This window comes from Rana temporaria, chromosome 2 (genome assembly GCF_905171775.1).
Source record: "Rana temporaria chromosome 2, aRanTem1.1, whole genome shotgun sequence".
NCBI classification, from domain to species: domain Eukaryota; kingdom Metazoa; phylum Chordata; class Amphibia; order Anura; family Ranidae; genus Rana; species Rana temporaria.
The window spans coordinates 514,372,949-514,387,030 of NC_053490.1; the positions used below are offsets into that span (position 1 = coordinate 514,372,949).

The window sequence follows — 14,082 nt, forward strand, 5'->3', positions numbered from 1 at the left end:
ACATGCAAAACACCTCTTGCATGGAAAAAATCCCTTACCCTGAAAGAAGGTAAGTACATTTTTCTTTGTTGGAGGATCAGGAACGTTTTTAGCTACTAAGTCCCTCAGTGTGGGAGCTCTGCGATATACCACCCTGGGGTTAATGGGTAAGATACCCTGTAGCTGCTGGTCAGATCTCAGGATAGGCCAATACTTTTTAAAAATGGCTTCTAACTGTCTATGTTGGACAGTATAGTTCAAGATAATCGGAAGATTATTATCCATTTGATCAGATCTCACTTTGTCCTGAATGAGGGTAATTCTAGGTGTGTCATATACTTTACGGATTTGTTCTTGGATAAAATCCTCATTGTACCCTTTATTCACAAACTTTGTTCCTATAAAGTTAGCTTGCTCCAAATATACTTTTTGGTCAGTACAATTTCTACGGATGCGTAACAGCTGTCCTTTAGGGATGTTTATAAGCCAGGGCTCGAAATGACAGCTATCCACCGGGATATAACTGTTCCGTTCCACTGGTTTAAAGTATGTTTTAGTTGATATTGAGTTTTCCTCCAGCGTGATCTCCAGATCCAGAAACTGTATAGTCTGATTGCTGATAGTATACGTTAGGGAAATATTTTGTTGGTTTAAATTCAATTTCTCAAAGAATGTGATTAAAGATTGTTCATCACCATCCCAGATGACAATACAGTCATCTATGAATCTTTTGTATAAAATCAGCTGGCTGGGCATATCATTGTAAATTGCCCCCTCCTCCCATTTTGACATAAATACGTTTGCCACGCTGGGTGCATATTTGGCTCCCATTCCGATGCCATTAAGTTGCCTGTAGAACTGGGATTGATGCCAAAAATAATTATGCTGTAAGCCATAAGCCAAACATCGCAAAACAAACTTTTTTTGCCTAGGGATGAGTTGGCTAAAAAGATTCATCGCCCACTTCGTTGCACTAATCGCCTCCTCATGATTAATATTGGTGTAGAGCGAAGCTACATCAGCTGTTGCTATCAGGAACTTATGCTGTGGGGAGATTACTACAGTCTCCAGTAACTGGATAAGGTGTTTTGTATCTCTGAGGAAAGCCTTGGTGTTAGATACCAAGGGCTGTATAAACTTATCAACATATTCCCCTAAGCGTGAATTGATTGACTGGATACCGTTGATAATTGGTCTCCCAGGGGGTTTTAGGGGATCCTTATGTACCTTCGGCACCGTGTAAATAATAGGAACTCGACACATATCTGGATTCAGGTATTTACTTTCTCTCTTGGATAAAATACCTTTATCTTTGCCCTTTTGTATGAGCACAGATAATTCTTCCTTATACTCCCCAGTAGGATTACCTGTGAGCTTAATGTACGTATTCTGATCTAGGAGTTGATTGTTCAATTCCTCATAGTAATAATCTTTTGACAGTAATACTAGACCCCCGAATCCCTACCCTTATGATCAAACTAGATCAATAAGAAGTGAGGCAAATGAGCCAAGGACCCCTAAACCTTGGCGGAAAAATAACAAGAAATCTCCCAGGCATCCAGCCTGGAAAAATAAGAACACTCAGCAGGTATATTACCCCCCTAACCAAACAGGGAATCAAGGAGGATACATGCAAGGTCCTCAACACAATATCAACCAATATAATCAGGATCCTCGAGATGTGAGAGATGCATATCAATATCAAAATCAGGGCCCATATTCCAATTCACAAAGTGTACCGTCAAATCGCGATTACCTTCAACAGGATTATAGGAAAAGTCCGGTTCATACACAAAATAAATATGAACCCTTAGCCAACTATATTGAAGAAACACATTCCAGGTCTTTTTTAGATCATCGCCGGAACGACAGATCACCACCTCGGGGAGCAGAATCAATGTATGCTCGCAGTCCAGACGAAAGAGAGGATGTAGGGGGGGACAAGGGTCCAAAAAGAAGAAAGGTCAAATAGGGCAAGGAATCATTAATCTGAGTGGGGTTGAGCTCACTACTCCAGAGCTAACCCTATTAGATAAGGGCTTAAAATTTGCACCTAAGAAAAATCTGAATAAATTCGATGTGTACGTCGATATTCAGAAATTTACAAGAAAATTAAACATTAAAAAGTACATGCTTAATCAACCCATAAAAGATGAATCTGTTGGAAATTTGCCGGGTAGAATTCAACATAGTTCTTTAAGAAATAAATCGTTGTTTAACCCTCAAGTACACAACAACCAGCACGTAGAAGTATTCAATAAAATGGTGCTAAAAGATCTGGAAAAACTAAAAATAAGGAGGTTACCAGATCCCAAAATTATTCAAAAGGGCATCAAAGAATTGGAGAAGAACAAGAAGGTAATAATACGACCGGCAGATAAGGGAGGTGCAATAGTATTACTGTCAAAAGATTATTACTATGAGGAATTGAACAATCAACTCCTAGATCAGAATACGTACATTAAGCTCACAGGTAATCCTACTGGGGAGTATAAGGAAGAATTATCTGTGCTCATACAAAAGGGCAAAGATAAAGGTATTTTATCCAAGAGAGAAAGTAAATACCTGAATCCAGATATGTGTCGAGTTCCTATTATTTACACGGTGCCGAAGGTACATAAGGATCCCCTAAAACCCCCTGGGAGACCAATTATCAACGGTATCCAGTCAATCAATTCACGCTTAGGGGAATATGTTGATAAGTTTATACAGCCCTTGGTATCTAACACCAAGGCTTTCCTCAGAGATACAAAACACCTTATCCAGTTACTGGAGACTGTAGTAATCTCCCCACAGCATAAGTTCCTGATAGCAACAGCTGATGTAGCTTCGCTCTACACCAATATTAATCATGAGGAGGCGATTAGTGCAACGAAGTGGGCGATGAATCTTTTTAGCCAACTCATCCCTAGGCAAAAAAAGTTTGTTTTGCGATGTTTGGCTTATGGCTTACAGCATAATTATTTTTGGCATCAATCCCAGTTCTACAGGCAACTTAATGGCATCGGAATGGGAGCCAAATATGCACCCAGCGTGGCAAACGTATTTATGTCAAAATGGGAGGAGGGGGCAATTTACAATGATATGCCCAGCCAGCTGATTTTATACAAAAGATTCATAGATGACTGTATTGTCATCTGGGATGGTGATGAACAATCTTTAATCACATTCTTTGAGAAATTGAATTTAAACCAACAAAATATTTCCCTAACGTATACTATCAGCAATCAGACTATACAGTTTCTGGATCTGGAGATCACGCTGGAGGAAAACTCAATATCAACTAAAACATACTTTAAACCAGTGGAACGGAACAGTTATATCCCGGTGGATAGCTGTCATTTCGAGCCCTGGCTTATAAACATCCCTAAAGGACAGCTGTTACGCATCCGTAGAAATTGTACTGACCAAAAAGTATATTTGGAGCAAGCTAACTTTATAGGAACAAAGTTTGTGAATAAAGGGTACAATGAGGATTTTATCCAAGAACAAATCCGTAAAGTATATGACACACCTAGAATTACCCTCATTCAGGACAAAGTGAGATCTGATCAAATGGATAATAATCTTCCGATTATCTTGAACTATACTGTCCAACATAGACAGTTAGAAGCCATTTTTAAAAAGTATTGGCCTATCCTGAGATCTGACCAGCAGCTACAGGGTATCTTACCCATTAACCCCAGGGTGGTATATCGCAGAGCTCCCACACTGAGGGACTTAGTAGCTAAAAACGTTCCTGATCCTCCAACAAAGAAAAATGTACTTACCTTCTTTCAGGGTAAGGGATTTTTTCCATGCAAGAGGTGTTTTGCATGTAAGAATACGAATTTTAATGGTCAAAAATGTACCAAATTTACTTCAAATGTCACCAAGAAGGAGTACAATATTGATGACCTTATTACCTGCAGAACTGAGGGTGTTGTGTATGTCCTGGAGTGTCCATGCTCCCTACAATACATAGGCCGCACTAAACGACCCTTATGGAAAAGATTAAGAGAGCATGTACAGAATATTTTAAATGCATACCCGAAACATAATGTCTCCCGCCATTTTGAGTTATGTCATCAAGGGAACCCAAAGGGTTTGAAATTTTGGGGCATACAAAAATATAGTCCCCACTGGAGAGGAAGCCATAGGGTGAGAGAGATAAGTAAAGCAGAATCAAGATGGATCCATGAGATGGGATCTCTCTCTCCGAATGGTTTAAATATCGACTTTGATCTTAACTGTTTTATATCTGATTTTTAAATCTCTGTTTTAAAAAGTTTTAACAGTATTTTATATATATGTATATTTCTCACATCTCCCTATCAGCTATCTTATTGTTATCTTATTATGAGCGTATACTCACTTGTTGGCTAGTGGTATAGTGCTCTTGTATTGTTATGCAATCCTAGCGTATGATGCTATTTTAAGTGCAGATTGGGATATGTGATTGACAGCTTTTGGCTTGATCCACATGTAACAATTTTAACATGTATATGGTGGATTACTTTGCATTTTATATATATATTTTTTATATTTTTTATATGTATTTATTTTTATTTTTATGTGTATTTGTATATGGTTACACACTATCAATATATATATATATATTTTTTGCTTATGTGGTAGTAATACTACATGAAAATCACGGGGTATTGTCTGTATGTGCTCATAATAGATTAGTCTGAGCTGCACGGATTTGCCCGTATAAGAACCTGAGATAAAAACTATTTTTTGTTTGTTACTGTTAAGACAGCGGTTTTAAAAGTTATTTTGTCTCATTTTGTATCACATTAAAATTTGTTAAATAGATACATTTTTATAAACCACAACGGCTGAAATGTGGTGGTGTATCTGCAATGATGTAGTCATTGGTGCCTCCCCATTGGTCCGTTCGCGCCGCTGCGAGTGTGTGACAGGCTATTTATAGCCTAGTAAGCCCCATTCACACATTGACCCATGATTAAGTCACGTGTCTAGTGACGATACGCGTGGGGGAGGAGCTTGAGTGACGGGACGCACGGAGGTGCCGGATGAAGAGCCTGACAAGCTGAGCAGCTTACATGCACACACGCTAAGCCTATCTATTACCGGGGATTCGTGAGTGATGTTCTGAGTGTTGTGAGACGTTAGTGTTTCATTTAACGGTATCACACTATCGGTCTTTTCTCTGTCTCCCTTTCTTTGCATATCTGAAACTTGTGAATACCTGGTGGAAAGCACTTTTTTGACCTGACAGGCTGATTATTACACCATCAAGCTGGTTATATCTCACACACTGTGTGTGTGCGGTCTGGCAAAGTGTTATTGAGTTGCCTTCAGGATTACAGCAACAAGGGACGATATATATTTAGAATTTGGAACTTTATTCTTTGTATCAATTTGTCTTATTTCTCCAGTATTTTGATGTGTTGACACCTTTATTTAATCAGTTGATTTAGCGCATTATCCTTTTTTCACATATTTTGCTTGGTTTAGTTCACCGTTATAATTGCTGCTTTTTCATTTATTTATTGATTAATTGATATAATTAATTTTTTCACTATAGTAGCGCTGTAGACCTTTCACATATATTTTTGCATTTTACCTTTTTACTACATTAGCAGCAACTATGGATATATTTAATTATATGGAAAATCGCACAGTAGATCTTAATGATGTATTCACAAGTAAAAATCACTCTGACACAGGGGATTTGGACACTATTTTTCGTAAGTTCGGGCACTTAATGGAGAAAAAGATTAGTGTGTGGTGGGATCTCACCACACATGAACAATATATCAAAGAAGGGATAGTTCCCAGAAGGTTAAGATGGGAGGTTCCCATCAATGATGGACTAATGGATGGGGACTCCACTGAAGAGTGGTACAAATTTTTTAATGAGAAGGGGTTGGAACTAATGCAGCTGTTAGTCAAACGTAAACAACGCAAGTTGACTGTCATCAACAAGGAACTAGCCGAATGTAAAGTATCCTTGGAAAATTTTAAGGACACCCCTCCTTTTGAATCACTCACGAACCAATTAAATAGAGTCCTGGAGAATAAAGATGCTGAAATTAAGCAACGGAAAAAGAGGAAGTATTGGAGAGATACCAATGATTACCGTTTACACCAAACATTCAAATGGCAATTAAAATTAAAAGAGGGAGTTAGAGGCTCAGTGTCCTCATCCCCAGACAAAGAGGTACGGATTATTATACCACCTGTGATAAATAGATCTAGATCACCACAATGTGACAGATCCAATGGGGATGATTATTATAGACCCCCGAATCCCTACCCTTATGATCAAACTAGATCAATAAGAAGTGAGGCAAATGAGCCAAGGACCCCTAAACCTTGGCGGAAAAATAACAAGAAATCTCCCAGGCATCCAGCCTGGAAAAATAAGAACACTCAGCAGGTATATTACCCCCCTAACCAAACAGGGAATCAAGGAGGATACATGCAAGGTCCTCAACACAATATCAACCAATATAATCAGGATCCTCGAGATGTGAGAGATGCATATCAATATCAAAATCAGGGCCCATATTCCAATTCACAAAGTGTACCGTCAAATCGCGATTACCTTCAACAGGATTATAGGAAAAGTCCGGTTCATACACAAAATAAATATGAACCCTTAGCCAACTATATTGAAGAAACACATTCCAGGTCTTTTTTAGATCATCGCCGGAACGACAGATCACCACCTCGGGGAGCAGAATCAATGTATGCTCGCAGTCCAGACGAAAGAGAGGATGTAGGGGGGGACAAGGGTCCAAAAAGAAGAAAGGTCAAATAGGGCAAGGAATCATTAATCTGAGTGGGGTTGAGCTCACTACTCCAGAGCTAACCCTATTAGATAAGGGCTTAAAATTTGCACCTAAGAAAAATCTGAATAAATTCGATGTGTACGTCGATATTCAGAAATTTACAAGAAAATTAAACATTAAAAAGTACATGCTTAATCAACCCATAAAAGATGAATCTGTTGGAAATTTGCCGGGTAGAATTCAACATAGTTCTTTAAGAAATAAATCGTTGTTTAACCCTCAAGTACACAACAACCAGCACGTAGAAGTATTCAATAAAATGGTGCTAAAAGATCTGGAAAAACTAAAAATAAGGAGGTTACCAGATCCCAAAATTATTCAAAAGGGCATCAAAGAATTGGAGAAGAACAAGAAGGTAATAATACGACCGGCAGATAAGGGAGGTGCAATAGTATTACTGTCAAAAGATTATTACTATGAGGAATTGAACAATCAACTCCTAGATCAGAATACGTACATTAAGCTCACAGGTAATCCTACTGGGGAGTATAAGGAAGAATTATCTGTGCTCATACAAAAGGGCAAAGATAAAGGTATTTTATCCAAGAGAGAAAGTAAATACCTGAATCCAGATATGTGTCGAGTTCCTATTATTTACACGGTGCCGAAGGTACATAAGGATCCCCTAAAACCCCCTGGGAGACCAATTATCAACGGTATCCAGTCAATCAATTCACGCTTAGGGGAATATGTTGATAAGTTTATACAGCCCTTGGTATCTAACACCAAGGCTTTCCTCAGAGATACAAAACACCTTATCCAGTTACTGGAGACTGTAGTAATCTCCCCACAGCATAAGTTCCTGATAGCAACAGCTGATGTAGCTTCGCTCTACACCAATATTAATCATGAGGAGGCGATTAGTGCAACGAAGTGGGCGATGAATCTTTTTAGCCAACTCATCCCTAGGCAAAAAAAGTTTGTTTTGCGATGTTTGGCTTATGGCTTACAGCATAATTATTTTTGGCATCAATCCCAGTTCTACAGGCAACTTAATGGCATCGGAATGGGAGCCAAATATGCACCCAGCGTGGCAAACGTATTTATGTCAAAATGGGAGGAGGGGGCAATTTACAATGATATGCCCAGCCAGCTGATTTTATACAAAAGATTCATAGATGACTGTATTGTCATCTGGGATGGTGATGAACAATCTTTAATCACATTCTTTGAGAAATTGAATTTAAACCAACAAAATATTTCCCTAACGTATACTATCAGCAATCAGACTATACAGTTTCTGGATCTGGAGATCACGCTGGAGGAAAACTCAATATCAACTAAAACATACTTTAAACCAGTGGAACGGAACAGTTATATCCCGGTGGATAGCTGTCATTTCGAGCCCTGGCTTATAAACATCCCTAAAGGACAGCTGTTACGCATCCGTAGAAATTGTACTGACCAAAAAGTATATTTGGAGCAAGCTAACTTTATAGGAACAAAGTTTGTGAATAAAGGGTACAATGAGGATTTTATCCAAGAACAAATCCGTAAAGTATATGACACACCTAGAATTACCCTCATTCAGGACAAAGTGAGATCTGATCAAATGGATAATAATCTTCCGATTATCTTGAACTATACTGTCCAACATAGACAGTTAGAAGCCATTTTTAAAAAGTATTGGCCTATCCTGAGATCTGACCAGCAGCTACAGGGTATCTTACCCATTAACCCCAGGGTGGTATATCGCAGAGCTCCCACACTGAGGGACTTAGTAGCTAAAAACGTTCCTGATCCTCCAACAAAGAAAAATGTACTTACCTTCTTTCAGGGTAAGGGTTTTTTTCCATGCAAGAGGTGTTTTGCATGTAAGAATACGAATTTTAATGGTCAAAAATGTACCAAATTTACTTCAAATGTCACCAAGAAGGAGTACAATATTGATGACCTTATTACCTGCAGAACTGAGGGTGTTGTGTATGTCCTGGAGTGTCCATGCTCCCTACAATACATAGGCCGCACTAAACGACCCTTATGGAAAAGATTAAGAGAGCATGTACAGAATATTTTAAATGCATACCCGAAACATAATGTCTCCCGCCATTTTGAGTTATGTCATCAAGGGAACCCAAAGGGTTTGAAATTTTGGGGCATACAAAAATATAGTCCCCACTGGAGAGGAAGCCATAGGGTGAGAGAGATAAGTAAAGCAGAATCAAGATGGATCCATGAGATGGGATCTCTCTCTCCGAATGGTTTAAATATCGACTTTGATCTTAACTGTTTTATATCTGATTTTTAAATCTCTGTTTTAAAAAGTTTTAACAGTATTTTATATATATGTATATTTCTCACATCTCCCTATCAGCTATCTTATTGTTATCTTATTATGAGCGTATACTCACTTGTTGGCTAGTGGTATAGTGCTCTTGTATTGTTATGCAATCCTAGCGTATGATGCTATTTTAAGTGCAGATTGGGATATGTGATTGACAGCTTTTGGCTTGATCCACATGTAACAATTTTAACATGTATATGGTGGATTACTTTGCATTTTATATATATATTTTTTATATTTTTTATATGTATTTATTTTTATTTTTATGTGTATTTGTATATGGTTACACACTATCAATATATATATATATATTTTTTGCTTATGTGGTAGTAATACTACATGAAAATCACGGGGTATTGTCTGTATGTGCTCATAATAGATTAGTCTGAGCTGCACGGATTTGCCCGTATAAGAACCTGAGATAAAAACTATTTTTTGTTTGTTACTGTTAAGACAGCGGTTTTAAAAGTTATTTTGTCTCATTTTGTATCACATTAAAATTTGTTAAATAGATACATTTTTATAAACCACAACGGCTGAAATGTGGTGGTGTATCTGCAATGATGTAGTCATTGGTGCCTCCCCATTGGTCCGTTCGCGCCGCTGCGAGTGTGTGACAGGCTATTTATAGCCTAGTAAGCCCCATTCACACATTGACCCATGATTAAGTCACGTGTCTAGTGACGATACGCGTGGGGGAGGAGCTTGAGTGACGGGACGCACGGAGGTGCCGGATGAAGAGCCTGACAAGCTGAGCAGCTTACATGCACACACGCTAAGCCTATCTATTACCGGGGATTCGTGAGTGATGTTCTGAGTGTTGTGAGACGTTAGTGTTTCATTTAACGGTATCACACTATCGGTCTTTTCTCTGTCTCCCTTTCTTTGCATATCTGAAACTTGTGAATACCTGGTGGAAAGCACTTTTTTGACCTGACAGGCTGATTATTACACCATCAAGCTGGTTATATCTCACACACTGTGTGTGTGCGGTCTGGCAAAGTGTTATTGAGTTGCCTTCAGGATTACAGCAACAAGGGACGATATATATTTAGAATTTGGAACTTTATTCTTTGTATCAATTTGTCTTATTTCTCCAGTATTTTGATGTGTTGACACCTTTATTTAATCAGTTGATTTAGCGCATTATCCTTTTTTCACAAGCTCTGTAAGGCATCTTCTATTCTGGGGGTGGTGTATTGGTCGGGAATAGTCCTCCGATTCAGTGTCCTGTAGTCAATGCACAGCCGTAACGACCCATTCTTCTTTCTCACTACCACTATCGGGGAGGCATAGGGGCTCCGAGACTCCCGGATGATGCCTGTTCTCTTCAGCTCAGCCAGTTGCTCTCGCAAATCTTCCAGGTCTCCCAGTGGAATCCGCCTGACCCTTTCCCGGAAAGGTTTGTCCTCTTCCAGCCGGATCTTGTGTTCAGCACTTTTGGCCAGCCCCACATCGAACTCGTTTTTTGAGAAAGCCATCCTCCATTTTAGTAGCTGGGTCTTTGCTCTCTCCATCCATTCGGGTGACAGGGGGGTGTTTTTTGGGAAGAATTCTCCCAGAGGGATCTCCTCTCCTTGTTCTTTCAGCATTTCATACGGAGGAACTGGGGTTGCTGGCTGCACTTCCCCTAACAACACTCTAGCCGGCATCTTCACTGGGGATGTTGTGGTGTTCCGGACGCTGACGGAGACTTTCCCTCTTTTTCTCTTCAGTAATTTAGTTGGTAGCAATTCGGGGACTATCTCCAACTCGTTGTTCCCCTGTTTTCTGTCCGTCTCAAGGACGATGAAAGGTCCTGGTTGTTCCCAAGTGAGCTTGACAGAAGCTCGCAGGCAGACCACCTCACCAGGCTGTATCACCTTTTCTCGTCTATCCAAACACCAGACTCTTCCCACTCCTTCGGCTGGGGCCCTCTGCTCATGCAGTAAGTTCTGATACACCTGGGTCAGTATGGGGTGTATTTTTATGGCTGAAGTGTCCTGCTTCTGCATAAGTGGTGTCAAGAGTCTCCGGACTAGGTTGGTGTTGGTCCCAATAATGATGGAACTCTTGTCCGCCCCTGGTGGGCGGGGGCATACTACTGCCAGAGCATCGAAGACTTCAGCCTCCCCGGCCACGCTTGGGTCGAAGGTGAGCTTAATAGGCAGGAAACCGTCATATGGGAAATTCTGAGTTCCTAGACCCCATATCTCCAGTTCCTCCAGCTTCTGGAGAGGCAGGTGCCTGAGGTGCTTCTCATAGAAGTCCCTGTAAAGGAGAGTTACTTGAGCTCCAGTATCCAGCAGGGCTTTGGTATAGATTCCTTCCACTTGGATAGGGACAATGGGAGAGGGCCCCACTAATTCAGGGGGGAATCCACGTGGGGTGGCAAGGTTAGTCTGTTTGGTGGTTCGTACCTTTACACCCTTCTTCCGGGGGTGTTTTTCCAACTTCGACCCCTGGGGGTCACTAGGGACCGGGACGGCGTATGGTTGTTTGGAGTTTACTATTGTGACCGGGCGCCCAGCTGACTCCTTCACTGGGGCCCTCTGGAGTTTTCCGCCGGCTTCTGGGCCCTTGCTTCTGTCTTCGGCGGGCTTGGACACACTTGGCGGTAATGTCCCACTCCTCCACAGTTGAAACAGGTCTTTGACCTCACCGGTCTCTCAATTTGAGTGACTGCGGGGTCCGGTGGGGCCTTCTGCCTCTGTGGGCCCTCTGGCCTAGCGGTCAACAAAGTCATCATCTCCAGTATTTCCTTCTGCACTTGAAATAGCTTTCCTAGTTCAGAACGGGGCATATCATCAGCGGTTGCTGTCAAAACACTAGTCTCCGGGGAGCTCTGTGAGACATCAGCGTTATGCCATCTGATCCTTGCGGTGATACTGGACTGAGCTTTCCCTTGCTTCTTCTCTCCCTCTGTTTCCATCCGGGCCGCCTCATTGGTCTCTTCAATGAGCACCTCATCTGAGGTGGAAGGATCATCCAGGTACTGTCGCAACTGGAATTTAACATAGTCACTCCTCAGTCCTGTAGCCACAGACCTCAAGAACTTCTTCTGGATGACTTCTGGCCCAAGATGTCCATCCGAGTCTTCTTCTCGGGAGGCGGACAACAAGCGATCCTTCAGAGCGATGGCCCTGAACAGGAAATTCTGCGGGGTCTCCTGGGTGTCTTGTGCCATATTTATTAGTTGATAATACAATTCCGCAGCATCTTCCTCCTTATAGTAACTTTTTAATATCCTCCTGAGCTGTGTCAGAGTTAACCCATTCTTCATCTCCAACATCCTTCTGATGCTCAGATCCGGGCTAATGGCGTTGACTACGGCCTCTGTGATCTCAGATTCATGATAGCCCTTCTGAAGTCCCAGCTCCACCTGATGTAAGAGATTTGTATAGGACAGGCTTCCCCCTTGGTCTTTTTCCCCTATCCGTCCTTCGATTTTAAAATCCTTCCGGATCGTCACTTCAGGTAGGCGATTTTTGGTACGTCTCGAGGGAACTGAGGCAGACCTCGAGCTTAGCTTACTGTTATTTGAATCTTTGCACGAGACACTTAGCTCTTCAATGTGTCCTGCGATCACACCAGAGGCCTCCTTGAACCTTTCCTGTATGGTGCGGCACTGCCGTTTCAGGTCAGATAGCTGCTGCTCTGACTGAGAACCTCCCCTGTACTTTCCATATACAGGTTTTACCTTCCCTTGAGGGGGTCTTGAACTGGTATGGGCTGGGGTTGTTTTCTGATCAAATCCCAGCGCCGTTGGCTTTACAAGGCTAGAGTTGGCAGTGCTCTGACCAGACCCTTCTGGATGTGTCAGGTATAACTTGGTTCCTCCAGCTAGCTGTACACTCGGACCCCTGAAGTTCTCCGGAACTTCCGTCCTCCACTCCAATAGGGCATAGGTGTGGGAGGTTTCACAGTCTGGTCTGATGGCGATCACCCAGGCCTTTCTATTTGGGGACAGTGCCTTCACAATCTTTTTGATCTGCTCACTATCCCAGGTTTCTCCCGGGAGGGCGATGGCTACGCTCGCTTCGGAACGGGCGCCTTCAGTTCCACACCACCGAGCCACTGTAATAGGATCCATGCTGATACCAGGGATGGGTTTTATTTGCAGAGGTACAGGATCCCGGACGAGCCCCCACGTGTAGCGCTTACCCCCGAAGGAGCGGCTAATTGTTTTGGGCCTGCACTCTGCTTTATTACCCCCCCCCAGTATTCTGGGTCTCACTCCCCTGGTCACAGCTGTGGTGCAAACTGACACAATAGTTTATGAGCGACAAAGGAACCGTTTAGACACAAGTTAAACTTAAATAATCATTGACTTTACTAAAACAGTTGTTGTAATACACAATCGGAACATAAGTGGTGCACATTCAGTATTGCGAAAGGCTGTGCGCAACAATTTCTTTACACCCCCCCTACGGCCGCAGGTATTTTGGTGTCTCCAAGTGGGACTAGCGCGCAGGCCTTACTTCAAGCTGCGCGCCTTCCCACTTCCAGTACACAACCACACAGTATGCGCCACGCAACACCCAACAGAATCAAACACAACCGTAACGGGTAATCACTCAGTAACTTCCCTATGACAGTATCTGTCTAACAGTAACAGCGCTGCAAGGCCTTGCCAATAAAATGTAGTAGTATTAGTCCTTGATCTTCTTTCTTCGCTAGCAATGTGAACTCAATTTGTAATCCACAGGTATTTTAATAGTAGTTTGATGCAAACAGGGACTGCGGATTAAACGTGGAGGGTGACTGCGCACTCTTTCCTGGTTAATACACAATATTCAATGGCCGGCCATCAAGCAGTTGATTAAGGCTTTCAGGTCCTGGCACATGTGGCTTAGGGAAACACACTGGCAGCGTGGAACTAACGGTCCCAGCAGCACTCCCCGGCAGTCTAAGTGTGTGTGTGTGTAAACAGTACAAAGCTTTGGGCCCGAGCCCTCTCACCACACGAGGCCCAGATGACTGGATGCTCTCACCACACACGGCCTCCACCTGGTCTCTGCACTCGTCTGGTTG

At 41.9% G+C, this 14,082-nt stretch overlaps 1 protein-coding gene across 2 annotated transcripts in view; it reads right to left on the reverse strand.

Annotated features, from left to right (window-relative positions):
* The window catches only part of LOC120927969 (SH3 domain-binding glutamic acid-rich-like protein), a 108,037-nt gene that overhangs the window by 13,237 nt on the left and 80,718 nt on the right, over window positions 1–14,082 (reverse strand). The gene's annotated exons all lie outside the window — the stretch shown is intronic.